General features: G+C 42.4%; 1 protein-coding gene across 3 annotated transcripts in view; it reads right to left on the minus strand.

Moving 5' to 3' along the window:
- RHBDD1 (rhomboid domain containing 1) overlaps positions 1–15,069 on the minus strand; it is a 174,058-nt gene extending 158,989 nt beyond the window's left edge. For all 3 annotated transcript variants that reach the window (XM_061148616.1, XM_061148613.1, XM_061148615.1), the window contains exon 1: positions 14,923–15,069. The gene's annotated coding sequence lies outside the window, so the exon portion shown is untranslated. The remainder of the gene's footprint in view (positions 1–14,922) is intronic.
- Positions 15,070–17,536: the final 2,467 nt, after the last annotated feature.

Genomic DNA, 17,536 nt, shown 5'->3' on the forward strand with positions numbered 1-17,536 from the left:
GTCCATCTTTTTTTTTAACTCAATAGAAACCCTGAAACAAGATGTCAGCTACTTTGCTTTCACATAACTGCTTATTGGTGGTAAACTCAAGTTTAAGAGAATTCTTGTAGGTTAAAAAAAAAAAAAAAGGCTAAAACAATGTTTCATTTTTAGTTCAATCTCTCCTTATATGGCATAAAATTCAATGAGAACTATTTTAGGTAGTAATAAATGAGAAAAAGTGATTAAAAGGGTGAAAGTTTAAATATTTCCATTTAGCCAAGGGTTTGCTTTTATGAAAAATAAGATCTCACCAAAGAGCTAAGGTAGGGCCACCCAGTTTAAGGTAGGTATTGCTCATAGCAATAATGAGACCCACTGAAATGGATGTATCGTCAAGTGAGCTATCACTGTGGGTGCCGGGCTTTATCTCACTGGGAGCTCTGGGAGCTGGTACAGATGTGCCCCAGTGTTAATGCCAAGGGCTAGGACTCTGCCTTAACTCCCTGTCACTGGTGGCTTGTCAGAGCAGGAACGGTGGGTGTCAGGGGCCACAGAAAACACTCGGGTAAAGAACCACAGGTACTGGAGGCTGGGAGTCTGTCAGAGGATACACAGGGCACAGGGATGTGGCATCACGCCCTGAGGTGAGACACACTCCCTGCCACCCCTCCCAACCCGTTCAATTCTGCCCCAACCTTCAGAGCCCCACTCCTGAGTGGCATCCTTAGTGTCAGATTTCTCAGCCATCTCAGCATTCACGAAATCTCCCACAATGCCTTCCATAGGCACAAACAACCTGTGCCAACAGGATGTCACCAGAGGCTTTTTATCATCTCTACCACACTGTGTTTTCAGGATACCTTGGGGTTTGAGAGCACATATTCTGGAGTCTAAACTGATCCCAGTGACTGGCTTTAGCCTTAAGAGCTGTGTGAAGTTGTTCAAGTCACTTAACCTAAGCCCCTGTTTCCTGCTATGAAAATGGAATAATAATAGCTAAACTTGATCCTGTCCAAGTCTCTTGGACAGCAGGGAGATCAAACCAGTCAATCTTAAATGAATCCTAAATATTCATTGGAAGGACTGATGATGAGGCTGAAGCTCCAGTATTTTGGTCACCTGATGCGAAGAGCTGACTCATTAGAAAAGACCCTGATGCTGGGAAAAGACTGAAGGCAGGAGGAAAAGAGGGTGTCAGAGGATGAGATGGCTGGATGGTACTACTGATGCAATGGACATGAACTTGGGCAAACTTCCAGAGATGGTGAGGAACAGGGAGGCCTGGCATGCTGTGGTCCAGGGGGTTGTGAAGAGTTGGACACAACTGGATGACTGAACAACAACAAACCTGATCCTAGAATTCCTGCAAGGATTCAGTGACCTAAAACACCAAGTGCTTAGAATGATGTCAAGCACACAGTAAACACATTCAATCTCAGCTTGTGTTTTAATGACTTAAACAGAGATACACATTTGTTACTGGGTTTTGGGTTTAAGTTTTCCTCAACACGGGTCAAACACAAAAGTCAAAACTTTGACTAAAGTTACACTCTTATATAGTACGAGTTCATCCTTGGCAGCACTGTTCTCAAGCTTTACACATGCACTATTGCCTGACAAAGTTAATTCATACATCAAGACCCACAAAATGAAGGCTGTCCCAAAGGTCTGGCTCATGCCACAAATCTAAACCCAAGTCAGCCTGCTTTTATGGGAACAGCCTCGCTGCCCAGGAAACCTAACGCCAAGCACAATCCTCCAGATCAGCTTTAGTCAGGTCACCTTACTCTTTTGAAAAACAGGTCCTGCTGGCCTCAAAAGGAAACCACCTTCTACCTCCTAGCCAACCATGCCATTTCTTCCTTACGTCTTCTAACTTTCTGTAAAACCCATGTGCGTACATGTGTGTGGGCTCAGTCAGGTCCAATGCTTAGTGACTTCACAGACTGTAGCCCGCCAGTCTCCTCTGACCATGGAATTTTCCAGGCAATGATACTGGAGTGGGTTGCCATTTCTTATTCCAGGGGATCTTCCTGACCCAGAGATCAAACCCACATCTCCTGCGTCCCCTGCATTGGCAGGCAGATTCTTTACCATTATGCCACCTGGGAAACCCTCGTAAAACTCGCCCTGGCCCCAGATTCCCCAGGAATAAGGCTCCACTGCTTGGGAGGCACCCTGTCCCCCCACTCTATGAACAAAGGACATCAAACTCACCACTAAGTCGTCTTAGTTTTGTCATCCTACATATCCCGTTCAATCCTCTAAACTTTATGTGGCAGGTATTATTTCATTTTACAGATGAGTAGGGGATTTTAATCAAGATAATCTGGCTCCAGAGTCCTTGTTCTTAAAAGGAAGTTGTGAGTCAGGTCTGTCTGCATGAAAGTTGTGAGTTGCTGACTCTTAAGATAGCCTATTCTTGTTCTCTAGCAGTTTGTCAGAACTACCGTGTAAGCGTTTCAGTGACTTACTATACTGTTCAGTGGCCGTGGTCCAAGGAAGGCTGGAGGGCAGGAGCGGCGCACCCCCAAATAGGCCACTTGGCATAAGGATTATCTTGAGCTGAATATAATTAAGAACAAGCAGATACAACTAGAGCTCTCTGCTTCCCCAGTCTGCTTAAAAGCCGGACATAAATATGCCTACCACTCCCCCTCTACCAGGCAGGACAAAAGTTAATCACCAGACACAACCTTAAAATTGGCTCCAAAAAAAATCTGCATGGCAAACCTCATCAACTAGCCCTAATCTTCCATTAGTTCCCTGACCCTTTTGCCTTCCTACCGTTTGCTGCCCTAGAAACTCAAAGCCCTTTTCCTTTGCCTTGTTGCTTCTCAAAGAGATGTATTGTTCTTTGGCTAGGATGTTGTATAAGCCCAAGTTCTAACCAACTCTTGAGCCACTCATCACTAGGTATGGAACTTCCACCATCTGAGCTACCGGGGCAGCCCACTAAAAGCCATACTACATGAATTCTCCAAGCAAGAATACCCGAGTGGGCAGTCATTCCCACCTCCAGGGGATCTTCCCAACCCAGGGATCGAACTCGGGTCTCCTGCATTGCAGATGAGGAGAAGTGGGCATCAGAGGACGAGATGGCTGGATGGCATCACTGATGCAATGAACATGAACTTGGGCCAACTTTGGGAGATGGTGAGGGCCAGGGGGACCTGGCGTGCTGCAATCCATGGGGTTGCACAGAGTTGGACACGACTGGGCAACTCAACAACAAGAACAAAGGTACTTCTACTGTGAGCACAAGCTTGGCTGCAATTCTCAAAATGATCTGGGGGGTGACAGTTTGCCCTGTAACCTCAATTCTGACAGATCTAAGAAAAAGTCACTGATTTTCAGTTTGTTCAGGGTTCTTCTTGTTGTGAATACTGGGGTAATCACCTGCAAGCTCTTTACACATCAGAGCTGAAATAGGAAGTCACTCCTACTGTATTTTGATAAGAGAAATGACACTTCAACCACCAAAAGAATTAAGGAGGACACTATTCGAGCATAAAGATTTGTCTTTGCTAAGAAAGTGCAGTTGGTGACTTTCATCACACACCAAAATATGTATGCACTTTGAAATATTTCAAATGTAGAAAATTTCAGAACACAGAGCTTTTACTCCACCAAATATAACTGTTTCTTGACACAAAGTAACTTGAGGTACAAAGTAACGTTCAAATACCCAACTTCTTTTGGTAATTATCATTGTCATAGCTTAAAAAACAACAACAACAAAATCTGTTTCTAAAACCAAGTTAAGAAACAAAACAGTAACAGTAATCCAAATGTCACTTTTCTCATTTTGGAATATACTCTATACACATAGAGAAGCTGAGGAACAAAAGCCCCTGCTCCTTCGCTGACTTTTCTCCCACCAGGACCAGGGCTCGACCTAACAAGGACTCTGGAAAGAAGGGCATGAAGTAGGGGGATGTGAAGGGTGCCCTGCCCAGCATTCTTTCACCCTCAGGCCCAATCCTGCAAACTAAGGCTTAATCTAAACCACAGAGAGGCAAACATCTTTTCTACCTTTTATGTGGACACCAAGGAGATCAAACCAGTCCATCCTAAAGGAAATCAACCCTGAACATTCATTGGAAGGACTGACGCTGAAGCTGAAGCTCCAATACTTTGGCCCCCTGTTGCGAAGAGCTGACTCAATGGAAAAGACCCTGATGCCGGGAGAGACTGAAGGCAAGAGGAGAGGAGGGCAGAAGAGGATAAGATAGTATCACTGACTCAATGGATGTGGGCTTAAGCAAACTCCAGGAGATAGTGAAGGACAGTGAAGCCTAGCGTGTTGCAGCTCATGAAGTCACAGAGTCTGATTTAGTGACTGAACAACATTAAACTTTTAAATGACACTTTTCCAACTCTTAGCCCTGTGTTTCACCCTGGAAGGGGTATCTTCTTTTCACAGTCAACAAATATTTAGGTAATACTCATGAAGTGTAAAAATTTCTATACAACAGCCTCTTTGGGAGGAAAGGGTAACCTTTACCCAATCTTTCCTCTTATTTTACTCAGGGTGATCACGATACATAAGAAAGTACCCAGTGATGAGTAACTCAACAGATGGTTCGAACTTGGGTGTATATAGAATCTTAACAAAAGAACGATACATTTTTAGAGAAGTGACAAGGCAAAGGAAAAGGGCTTTGAGTTTCCAGGGCAAATTTCTTTGCCAAATCTCCAAATACTGCCTGGTCGGATCATATCACGCTGCCTTTGAAGGACTTCTGCAGAAATGCACCTTCATGTTATTTGAGGCCCTGACATAGGTCTCACTCACCCGAGGGACTGCTGCGGAGGAATCATTTTCACATTGTCATAAAACACTGTTCAGACTTCTCCTTCCCTGTGCAAAATCCTACCAGAGCTAGAAAAGGCTTAATTTCACCTAAGAAGTGCCTGTGCTCTCTTCTGCTGAGAGCTACTCAGTCATTTGGTTGCTCTTTTCCCCCTTTACTACCAACTTCTGTCTTAAGTCATTTCTAAAACTGACACTTTCTGGAAATGGGCAAATGTACAAATTTGTACCAATATAAATGTACAAATATGTGCCAATATAAAAAAGTGATACGTCAATTCAATTCAGAGAATACCTTAGGGAGGATTCCTCACCTGCATCGGACTTTGAAAAAGCAGACAAAAGGAGGAAAGGTATTTGTGCTGTTAGCATATGTGTTAGTCACTCAGTCGTGTCCAACTCCTTGCAACCCCATGGGCTGTAGCCCGCCAGGCTCCTCTATCTATGGGATTTCCCAGGCAAGAATACTGCAGTCAGTTATTTCTTCCTCCAAGGGATCTTCCCGACAAAGGGATTGGACCCACATCTCCCGCACTGGCAGGCAGATTCTTCACCACTGTGCCACCGCAGGAGCCCAAAACACGCTTAGCGAAGTTTAAATGCATTAGGCTGCTCAGCTCTGCTGTACTGCTCATTTTGTAACAAGCAGATTTGTCCAAATGAAATTAATATTTATATATCAGGGAACAACTTGAATACAAAGTCTGCATCGGATTTGCGGTTTCATCAGCAGGAAGTCCTAGGTGAATGCAGGAAGCTAAACTCCGCTAAAGCAAGCCGCACAGAATTTCATAAAACGTACACATTTGCACACCTTGAACACCCACCAGCGGCCTAAAGTTCACTGCGTATTTAATGAGTTACGCCCCTCTACGTCTCCAGCTACGACTCACACATCCAGATGATCCTTCCTCCACCACCTGACAGCAATTCACGAGCTTCAGTCTTTCTGACATCCACTTCTGACAGCAAAGTTTAGAATTCTGGGAAGGTAAAGTGCCGTATTTCTTATGTACTTCTGTATTTATCATTTAAGGAGTGTAAAACCATGCTACCGTTAGGTTCCTATCTTTTTTTTAAAGGTACCACTGATAAAGTTTTTGCGCATTTTGCTCCTAGCACCCTTTGCACCATAAGCTCTCTGGTTTTTACTGCATGATTTCATAGTCTGGTGGTTTGGGGGATGCCTCTGTCACTTCTATTCCTCAAGTCTAAAGTGTGTGGGAAGGAGGACAGTCTGTTTTCAGGAATCGCTGTTCTTTAGCCAATGTTATCCCACATCCACTCTGTGTTTTATTTCTATCATTCCACTCTGTAACCCAAACTACCCAGGTTAGAGGCTCTCATCACTCAAATATTTAAACACCATATACTCTGAACTTTCTTGGACAAGTTAGAATAAGAGGGGATAAATTCTCTTTCAACCTACCAAGTACACCCATTTTTTCCCCCTTAAGTCTTCTCTACCAAAAGCTGTTTCACCTTCCTTCACATGGAATTTAAAACCAAGACTCATTTAATTTTGGCATTTGTTTACTTGACTGTTATGTCCTAGGAGTGTCAAGGTTTCATGTTCGATTACAATTATTCAATGATACAAAACATTTGTGTCTGGCCAGATGCTTTTAGTAAGAGATATCAGTACAATATTCGAGGGCAACAATTTCAGCAAAGAAGTAAAGAAGCATGAAAGTAAGAACCCAAGATCAGAAGTTCTGACAACACACGCAGCTCAATGAGCCGACTGCATTTACACGCCCTGTGCATGTTTCACTACTGGACAGCATGCAAGGTCAAACCGCTGTCGGTGAAGTAAGCTTCCACACTTCTGGTCAATTACCTGGTTAATAACAAAAGACAAGGCTACGACATCATTACGGCTATCATTAATTTACACAGATCTGCTTCCTGTTAATCAAATACATCTTTAAAAGCATTTAATTATTTTTCACCTAGAAAGCCAACATTCAGCTTTGTTAGACGAAAAGCAACCTTGCTGAATTCAACACGAGAGGCTGTCAGGCTGCTCTAAGACATAAAGGACAAGTCTTCACAGGGCACACTGCTGCAATACAGGAGCGGCTGCTACATCCACAGCAAACAGATGCACAAGATGATGGATAGCACAACACGTTCGAACAGTTTCCGCAGACAAAGAAGTTGTCAGCGAAAGGGGAAGGGGCGGGGGTAGAAACAGACAGACCCTGGCTAAGGAAACATCACGGTGCTTTTTGTCAAAATGACATACAGGACTAGTAATATTAACATATGCAGTACAGGACAGTAGTTAAGGGCATGGTCTTTGGTAAAAGCTCCAAAATATGCCAGCCATGTGACTTTATAGGAAAGTTACTAACTGCTGGTTTCTCACCAGTACAAGGAGATAATGTAGCCACATTTGGGACTGTGAAGCTCAAATGAGATTTTATATATATATATATAAATCATAAATTGGAAAGTGATATGGTTTTTAATGCATATAAACACATAAAATAAGGTTTAAGATTAAAAACTCTAAAAAGCTTGATTTTATAACTTAGTAACCAAATAGCCTTTTTCTGGGCTATCTATGATCCTACATTTTTAAACCATATTGTGTGATACAATTATGCACTTTTTTAAAAAACAACATGATGGGGTATGTGGAAGGCACAACAAACCCCCCCCCCAAAAATTAACTAAAATAAATTTAACAATAAAATCTCAAAACAGAGTTTTCATCAAGATGATCTTAATCATTACATTTGAGAATATAGTGAGCCTCCATTTTAGGATTAAAAAAAAAAAGTCAGATGGCAAAAATTTAATTCTCCCCCCCTTTTTAGAGTGCAATACTCTTGATTAGATGATCTTTATACATGAAAAATGAAATACTGGATTTTGTATATAATCTTGACTTGTGCTCCATCGTGAGGTGAATTAGTGCCAACTCCAATTCTGATCCATCATCACTTATGATTTCCAGTATCAATCATAAGCCAGTTCCTTCTCTCACAGACTACAAGTTTTAGTGTAATGAGGGCTCATTAAAGTCCTCCGACTGACAGCCCTTCAGACATGGTCCTTAAACCAGGAGGTGCTCAGGGAGCAGCAATGCCAGCAAGTCCACCGTCACTCCCTTCGAGAGGATTTAAGCAATTCTACACTCACACTCACTCCACACCAGATTTCTTTGTTTACCTAAAGTCAATGAAAAGGTGAGAGCCATAACCCCATTTAAACTAAGGCATGTAAGAACTGTTAGTGAATTATTTATGGAACTGAAATCCTCCTAGCACAGGAACAAGTCAAGAGGGGAATGGCACGCCAGACATCAAAGATGTTCATGTTCCTCAAGCACACAGGACGTTGGCTAATTACCAGGTGGTGGGGACAGCCTGGGTTTTTTGTTTTGCTTTGCTGCCTGGCCAGCATTAATTTCATTCTTTCAGTTAACAGGTGAGAGATGGCTCTCCCTTCCATTGGATGTGGTCCTAGAAGGACCACAAATCAAGGTGCGTTTCCTACATGGATTCGAGGGTGACGCTGACCAAAACTGGAATAACAGCTCTCTTCCTGGAATCTAAAACTTGTGCAGAGATACTAACAGCTTCTGGATCTGATATTCAGAACATTAAAGAATTTTCCAGATCTACCCAAGTCTACTCAAGCCTCGAGAGCTCACCTGGCTGCTGTCCTGTGGTTTTGGCTTTTCTGTAGATTTCCTGAGCTTATTCATACATTTCCATTAAATCTCCTGTTCTTGAATAAGTTGGGCTTCCCCTGTGGCTCAGCTGGTAAAGAATCTACCTGCAATGTGGGAGACCTGGGTTTGACCCAGGGGTTGGAAAGATCCCCTGGGAAAGAGAATGGCTACCCTCTCCAATATTCTGGCATGGAGAATTCCATGGACTGTATAGTCCATGGGGTCACTAAGAGTCAGACATGACTTAGCAACTTTTACTTTCTTGAACAAGTTATCAAGGTAATTTAGTTAACGTCTGTTTTCACAGTTGAAGAACACTACCCAGATCTTAGGGCGTTTGCCAAGGGCGAGCAGCAGATCCTGGTATCTTTCAAGCATCACCAACTCTCATTTTTTATTGAGTCCATATAACACTCTAGCTGACAAGAGAACCGCAACTTGTAGGGTATATAAGCAGCATCCCAAAGGTCGGCCACACACAAGCTACTCCCGAAGAGGCGTGCACAGAGCTGAGGAGGTGAGCACAAGAGCAGCTTCTGCGTACGCCAGACAAAGCCCTCTCAATGCCACACACTTGGTGCATAAATTTGGACACTACATGAAGAATGTTCTTTCAAAAGGAAGACCTGATTATCTTAAATGTGTCTTCTACTTATACAAAATTGATGCTCTTTCAGGAAAACTTCTAATTACTGAAGTGATGTACCCCCTTTGTTCTGCACTGGAAGTAAGACTAGTCTACACACCTAATGAAATGTTAGCAGTTGACAGGAACTTCTGGCTAGAACTTTAGGACAATGAATTATTCAGATCCATGGGAGGAAAGGAGGGAGGAAGGAGAGGAGGAAGAGAGAGGGGGAGGAAAAAAGGACAAAGTTGGGTAAGAGACTTCAATTTCACAGCCTTCAGGAAGGAACACAGAGGTATCTCCTGCATGCTTTTCTGTGCAAAGGTTTAACCCTCCTTTCCACCATAATGCACTTCATTAACAGATCTACATATCCACATTTCTCTAATCGCGAACCCAGAGAAGAAAACCAATGAATGCGAAACTACAGCAATAAAAGCACTAAGCATGTAAGTCAATATACCTTCATCTATATTCCATCATTTAAGAAATATCTGAGCATCTACCAAAAGACAAGCACTGTCCTTAGAGACAACCATAGTCTTGAGAGAGAAGCAGACAAACAGCAACATTTAGGATGTGATAAAGAACAGTAACAGGTCTGCAAATAAAGATGCATTGAGTGTTTGGAAAACAGCAAAGGTAAGTTTTAAAATTCAGTATGGGATGTGGACTTTTCTATGGCTCCGTAAAGAATCTGCCTGCAATGTAGGAGACCCCAGTTCAATCCCTGGTTTGGGAAGATCCCCTGGAGAAGAAAGTGGCTACCCACTCCAGTATTCTTACCTGGGAAATCCCATGGACAAAGGAGCCTGGCAGGCTACACTCCCCAATCCACAGAGTCGCAAAGAGTCGGACACAATTGAGCAACTTACACTTTACGGGGTGCGGGAGGAAAGAAAGAAAGAAAGTAGTGGAACAAGTATTATCTTGTGGGCAACAAGGAGGGAGATGAAATGACCAGGACACCCAGAGTCAAAGCAGTGGAGCCATTCCTCAAAAAGAAATGGATGAAATTTTAAGTCATCATTTGGTGGATGTAACAGCTACAGGGTGAATGTTTAGAAAGCAAAAAGGTCCCTTATTAATACAAAATGAACATTCCTTAGAAAAAGAAAGACCTGAAGACTCTGCTGTGAAGGAACTTCTACTTCCTGGGCATCAGGCAAAATGTTTATTGTTACATCTGCTCAAATTCAGCATCACAACTGATTCATTACAATATCCATCACTGCAAATGTCTGATATTTGTAACATAAAAAAAGGTAGCAAAATTTCTTTCACAGTGTTGCCCAAGAGACTTTGTTCAAGGGAAACACACACATCCTTATATATTATTTATATAAAACTGAAGTCATTGTCATCTATATCTAAATTTCATTCATATAACTATCCTGAGATTGTGACTTTGGATTCAAAAAATGCATAAGCAACTGAACACCATCGGGAAACAACCATTGGTGTAGTAACAACATTCCTGGGGCTAAAGCCAGATTTGGAGTCAAATCTATACGCTTACTAGTATGTGGCTTTGGGCAAACCACATAATCAATCCTGCAGAGCTTCACTTTCTTTATCCACGGATGATGAAAATTCCACTTACTTTCTGGCGTCATCAGGAAGAAGAAATGCAATAGCCTGTCATGTAAAAGCACACAGCACATCCCCAAAGTTTGTTTTCCATTCTCCCTTCCTCTCCATAAAGTAATGAGCCTTCTGCCCCCACGGAACTAGACATTATTGCTTTATAATTATGATATCCATGTAACAACGTCCAAAAGAGGAGGTGGTAAATAACACCAACATGCAAACCTGAATGCACACATTGTTAGCTGGCTACCAGCTAGATCCCCAAGGGCTCTTGCACACTATCTATTGCTTCCCAGAAATTTGATACATTTTCTCTTCTGAATAAGGCCAAAATTATCCACGGGCTTTGAAATATCACCATCATGATGCTGCACAGAGCAGCTGGTTGATTGAAAGTGACTCCCCCTCCCCCACACTCCAGCTGTCACCAGGAAACCCTCCTCAATGTGTGAAAAAGGACGATGTGATAATACTACTACTGATATTAATAACAATCTAACAAACACTTAGCATTTGAGATTATTTTTCTTATGAAAGCTCACTCTTAACTGGAAATTAACTCTTTAAGAAAAACCTTTTACCATATAAATGCAAACCAGCTGTTTTCATACAACAGAAAACCAAAGGACAGTAAACACAAGTAATATATTTCCACTGACTCCTTGTTTCTTTTTCCTTGAGTCACTTATAACGCTAAACAACAGCCAGTTAAAATATTAAATAGTTTTAACTGTGCTAACAGATGTCACAAGCTTAGAGTGATTAAAAACAAAAAAAAAAAACCTCAGATGATTTCTCAAAAAATGTGCCTAGATTCCTATTTTTGTATAAATCACGTTGAAGCCTGGATTTTTCTTTTCTAATAGCCACTCATTTCTCTGCAAGAAAAGCATATGTGTGGCATGTTTGACATCGCTGAAAACCCTGGAAGTTGTTTTTAGAACATGTTTGTGAATCCCACTCAGGAATTCTCAGTGCCCAGACTTCTTGGGTACAGTACAGCTCATCTCCTGAGGATTTCCACACCAAGATGAGGGGTTTCACACGTTCTGACTCAGCCTCCATGGAGGGTCACTGCAGGAGGTTCAGGATAAGCCCTTCAAACTCTCTCAAAGCCTCTCAGCTCCTGAGCTTTACAAGACGATGCTAAACAGTTTCCCCTTCTATAAAAATCTGAGGTCCCCTGCTTAGACGACTGACTGGAACTGCAGCACAAAAGGTGATCTTTTTAAGGCACTTCTATCTCTGTAATGGCTTTTAAAAGAATTTTTACAAATACATGTATAATGTATGGATTATCGGTCCCCACTCCCTAATGATCATACATTGCCAAGTAAACAAAATTACGACCTAGTAACGACGCCTTCCGTACTCACATATTCATATGTAATATACACAAAAATACAAGAGATTTTTGGTATTTTAAAAAATGGAACACAAAACTTTTCACTTTGCTATCATTAAGCATCCATATTGAAAAATAATGATTTCGGAGCTGACAGCGTTTTCTTATTCTTTGCTGCATGTCTTTAGTGAAGTCTCATCTGCTGTGACAAGTGCCCCTTCCTCTAGCTATCCTTGTTAACTAAAGATACTTAAATATTAACCCTCGATCCTGACATTGTCCTTTCCGTAAACACACAAAACAATTCAGGAAAGTTGCTCTGTTACAGTGATAGACCTGAAAACGGTGTTCTTCCACTGGGTTGAGTTTTAACTTTCTCCAAGTGTCTGCTTTCTCTCATACGTAATAGCATGAAAGCTTTGACTCCTCAGCATTTTGTTTTAGAAAAGAATAAAAAGCAGTGCAGTTAGGTAATTAACAGAATCACCTCATTTATAAAAATATTATGAGGCAATGAATGAGATCAAGCTAGATTTGACGTGATCACTACCTTTTCTCCCTTGTCCAACGTTTACCAGTTAACTGAGCCTCTCAGCGTAACAGACGTGTTTTGCACTTGATTTTATTTTATCCAATGTCCTAAGGTAGTCCATACCATGACTCCTACTCTATAGGAGAGGAAATGAATACTGGGAAGATATTAACTTGTCTACTCGACATGATCAGTACGTAACAGAGGTGGGGTTCAAAGCAGGGTCTGCCTGACCCCAACCACAGAGATCTGCCTCTCAGACACAGAGGACAAGAAAAATGGGTCTTTGTGAAAAGTGAATGCTTCATGGTGGGACAGTGTTAATTCAGTAGCAACATTAACAAAACTACTTATAGGAGCTGAAATCTACACTGACTCCTGTTAATCTGAAAACTCACCACAATACCCAGGAACCACAGTGCGAAGTTAGGGGCAAGAGGACTAATCAGAGTGACGTGTTGTCTCAGTGGCACCCTTCTCAACATCACAGTGAGTCTAGGCTTTAGGGCAGCTGCTTCAAGTCCTGAATATTTCTCTATATACCCCCAACACTGACGCCCTGAAAAGGGAAGAAAGTTGTAAGCAAACACTGCAACTGACGTTTGGTCAAAACAGTGGATAGAGGGCATATCTAACTTAATTCCTGTGATGCTTCCAGAAAACAGAGATAAGTGGATAGGATGAGGCCTTCTCTGCTAATATTGTGGAGCTGTATGACACGTGGGAAAAAAAGATAAGGACCAAAACATCTTCAGTCTTGCCTCTTGTTTCCCAGTCACTGCTCTATAATACTTCTCAACTCTTAGGCTGAGGCTGGTCTATGGTCAGTTATCTACTTTACCTTTTTTACCAAATTCTGGGTCAAAAGAAGGTACAATTACATGGGAAAGACCAAAAGGCCAAAGAATTAAAAACTACTCTTTAACACAATTACCAATGTGGTTCTTAACACCACAGCATAGGTATTAACTGAATATCCTACACTGGACAACCTCAACTGTATACAACACAATGAGAATCCATAAACTGCCCTCTAAGCAGCAGCAGAGGCACAATATTCGTGCACTACAACTCATATCTAAACCAAAGAAGAATCCTTCTAGCACAATCTATGTACTTATTTTAGGCAAATTACTTAACATCTTATTCTAACAAATTACTTAAAAACATCTCGTTTCCCACCTGAGTTAAAACATTTTTCCTGAATTTTCACATAGAATACCCACAGCCCTATGAAGTTACCTGTAACTACTCCAAGATCCTAAACCTAGGAAAGGCTTCACCTGGATTCAAATTCCATTCTGACTCCACAACAGCTGGCTGCTCTTTTTCACTCCCGCCAGCATTTCTCAAACTGTAGCACCCAGGTGTACTGGGATCAATTGGCAATCTTCTTAAAACAGATTTCTGATTCATGGAGTTTGGGGTAAGACTCTCCACTTTGCAGTTCCAACAAGTTCCCAGGTGTTGTTGATGCCAGTAATACTGAGACAACTTAGGAACGCAACGCACTGCATTCTTCTAAGATGACTTGTTTTCCCAACCCTTGCCACGCCAGCAGCAAATTAGTAGAAGTTTTAGATTTAATTAAAAGTTATTAAAACCAGAAAAGTGTGTCATATAAATGTGAGACGTCAGACAGATTTTTAAGAAACAATTCCAAAGGGGAGGGGAAAAAAAAAGCCGCAAAGTCCAGCTGTCACTGCAAAAGGGCCTACCCATCTCAATGACTCAGTCATGACTACGCAATAATTTATTGTGCTGGTAACCCTGAGTCTTCAAGAGAGCTTATGCTTGGTTTAGAAAAACATAAACACATAGGATCCGTTTTTGAATAGGTTTATAAGGCCCGGACATAAAAGAGTTGTGTACACTTAGTTTACTTCCTGTCCCCTAATCACTTCTCAGGTTAGGATTGTGTTTGCCATACACTGGTTCAGAGAAAGAGTTACTCTTTACAAGAGAAACTGAAACCACAAGCCAGTGCTGATGCAACACCACTTTAAACTTCCCGCTTTCATAAGGGATCCTTTAACCATCCCCTCTCCCCGAAACCAACGATCCCATCCTCTCAACGCCTCTGCCCGTCCTTCCCGGTGCGATCAGCCTCAAGCAGAGACGGAGGGTGAAGACGCTTAGACCCCTGGATAGAGTTGTTCCGGAAACTCCCCATTCTCCGAGCCGCTAGAGATCCCTGGATGCGGAGGCTGGGCCTCCAAACGCGCCCCCAACTCGGACCTCAAAGAAGCGCAGACAGCCGCCCGCAGCCCTAGCCCCACAGCCGCCGGCGCCCGCGGCCCCAACTGGACTACCAGCGAGGCGACGAACAGACGCGGAAACTCACGCTCTCTTACGGCCCGCCTGCGTCCCCACGTCTTCGCGAGCAAGTACGTCATCACGCACGAGCGCCGGATTCCGGACGCTCCAGGTCCCGGCGGCCTGGGGGCGGGGAGAGAGAGCGGTTGATATTGCGACGCCGCTCTTACTGCCGTCGCCCAACAGGCCGGCCACGGCGCATGCTCAGTTGCGCGCACGTGCGTGTTCTTCCTCGCCGGTTTCCCCGCTGGACCGAGAGCGGTGTTGGTGGCTTGGAGGAGGCTCCTAGGACGCGACAGGGAAAGGCTGCGGCCGAGCAGAGTGTGGAGGGTTTGTACCTTCCACTCGTCTTCCAAGCTCTGAGTGACACCTAGATAATAATATTCCTTCAGCCATAAGTAACTATTGGCAGCCCGTCATGCGTAAAGCAAGTGAATGGCTTGCATTCGAGTACCTGGATGTGGGATGGAGTAGGCCCGATCGGGGCTGAGAAATTGCCCTTCCGGGCCAAGTCCTCCCACCGGCTCAGGACCTACTGTGTGGAGGAGTAACACACGTGGACTGGATGGCGGAAGAGACACCTGTTCATGAGTTATCAGACACCGAAGATTAGCTCACCACCTATCTCAGGGCGGAACCCGTGGTTACAAAGCAAGCTAGCAAAACAAGATTGTGGGTATACATTTCACTCCCTAGAGCTTCTGTTGGAGGCTACATTTCGAAGTTCATTTGCCATTTTGAGGCTTTAGGTGTTAAGTAATTTTTGTTAATGTATCATTTGATGCTATTTTGATTATGGATCCATTTCTGCCCTGGAGCAAGTTTTATGTTCTGTTGTAGGAGTCAGGTTAAGTTAAATGCTGTACTACATGTAATATGATAACTAAGGGGAATATAACGTGTTTTCCAAGGAAGCAACCAAGTGCGGGTGGTTCTATGCTGCCCTGTATTTATTGGAAGTTGTAGCAGCTGTGTTTAGATAGTCTACTTAAAAACTGCCTAAATCAGAAGTGTTTTGATTATCGTTTGTTATTATGTATTGCAAGAATTCTTCATGGAAATGTTTATTTTGGAGTTTGGAATTTAAATGAAGATTTAGCTCACGTGCAGGGTGTATAACAGACTTTCAAGTGATAAAGAAGAATCTTGGCAACTTGCAAGTATGTTCCTTGAGCCTTGCAAGTTATTCCTTTCTTCTGAAAACAATATGCTGATCAGAAAGTATGGCTGACAAGGAGAAGCTGTGTTTCTCGAAACAGAAATTCAGCTGAAGGGTGGAGGTGAATTGCCAGTAGGAATATTTTTGTATCAATTATGTTCAGTTCAGTCGCTCAGTCATGTCCGACTCTTTGTAACCCCATGGACTGCAGGACGCCAGGCTTCACTGTCCATCACCAACTCTCTGAGCTTGCTCAAATTCATGTCCATTGAGTGGGTGATGCCATCCAAGCATCTCATCCTCTGTCATCCCCTTCTCCTTACTTCCTTAGAAAAAATAAAACTAATTTCTCAAAAAGAAGACGTTCCCTTTTATTCCTGATCCAAGATCATGAGCGCCAATTTAGTTAATACTAATCCTTAGCTTCCATTCTCTACCACCGTTTGCACCTTTCAATAATTGCATAATTTTTATTGTCCCTTTCCTAACATATCAAATACATAGGTGATTTTAAGGAAGCCACAAATTAAAGAGGCTCAATGCAATAATCTCATAAAAATGTCATTATATAGGGGGGTTAGAAGTATACTTAGGCAATTATATTCAATTCCAAGTATTATCAGTGAACAATTTCATAGCCATTTAAGAGTACAGAAAAAGTATAGCTTTTTTAAAAATGACCATTTTTTTGTCCTATAGGATTCATTGAGCAGACAGAAATTTTTTTAAGCCCATTGACATCAACATGTATCAAACTCAGACCCTATTTAAATTGACAAACAGATCACTTGGATAATAATTGTAATAGCTTTAACATTAACATATGTTGTAGTCAGCAAGATCTTTTTTCTGAGGCAAGGTTTCAAAATATCAAAGAATCAATACTTGAAAAGGTCATTTAGCACAAGTTATACAATTATAAATTACCTTGTAAGATAATGATTCCTAAAGTTCAAGTGTACTCTTGTATCTTAATTATGAGAATAACCAGTATTATGCACATTATGAATAATATCAGGGACCTATGTAGTGGTCTCATACTGTTCATGGGGTTCTCATGAACAGTATACTGTTCTCATGAAGAGTAAAGTTGCATTACTTTGCCAACAAAGGTCTGTCTGGTCAAGGCTATGGTTTTTCCAGTGGTCACGTATGGATGTGAGAGTTGGACTGTGAAGAAAGCTGAGCGCCGAAAAATTGATGCTTTTGAACTGTGGTGTTGGAGAAGACTCTTGAGAGTCCCCTTGGACTGCAAGGAGATCCAACCAGTTCATCCTAAAGGAGATCAGTCCTGGGTGTTCATTGGAAGGACTGATGCTGAAGCTGAAGCTCCAATCCTTTGGCCACCTGATGCAAAGAGTTGACTCATTGGAAAAGACCCTGATGCTGGGAGGGATTGGGGGCAGGAGGAGAAGAGGATGACAGAGGATGAGATGGCTGAATGGCATCACCGGCTTGATGGGCATGAGTTTGAGTAAACTCC

The sequence above is a fragment of the Dama dama genome, chromosome 8, assembly GCF_033118175.1.
Source record: "Dama dama isolate Ldn47 chromosome 8, ASM3311817v1, whole genome shotgun sequence".
In the NCBI taxonomy this organism is placed as follows: domain Eukaryota; kingdom Metazoa; phylum Chordata; class Mammalia; order Artiodactyla; family Cervidae; genus Dama; species Dama dama.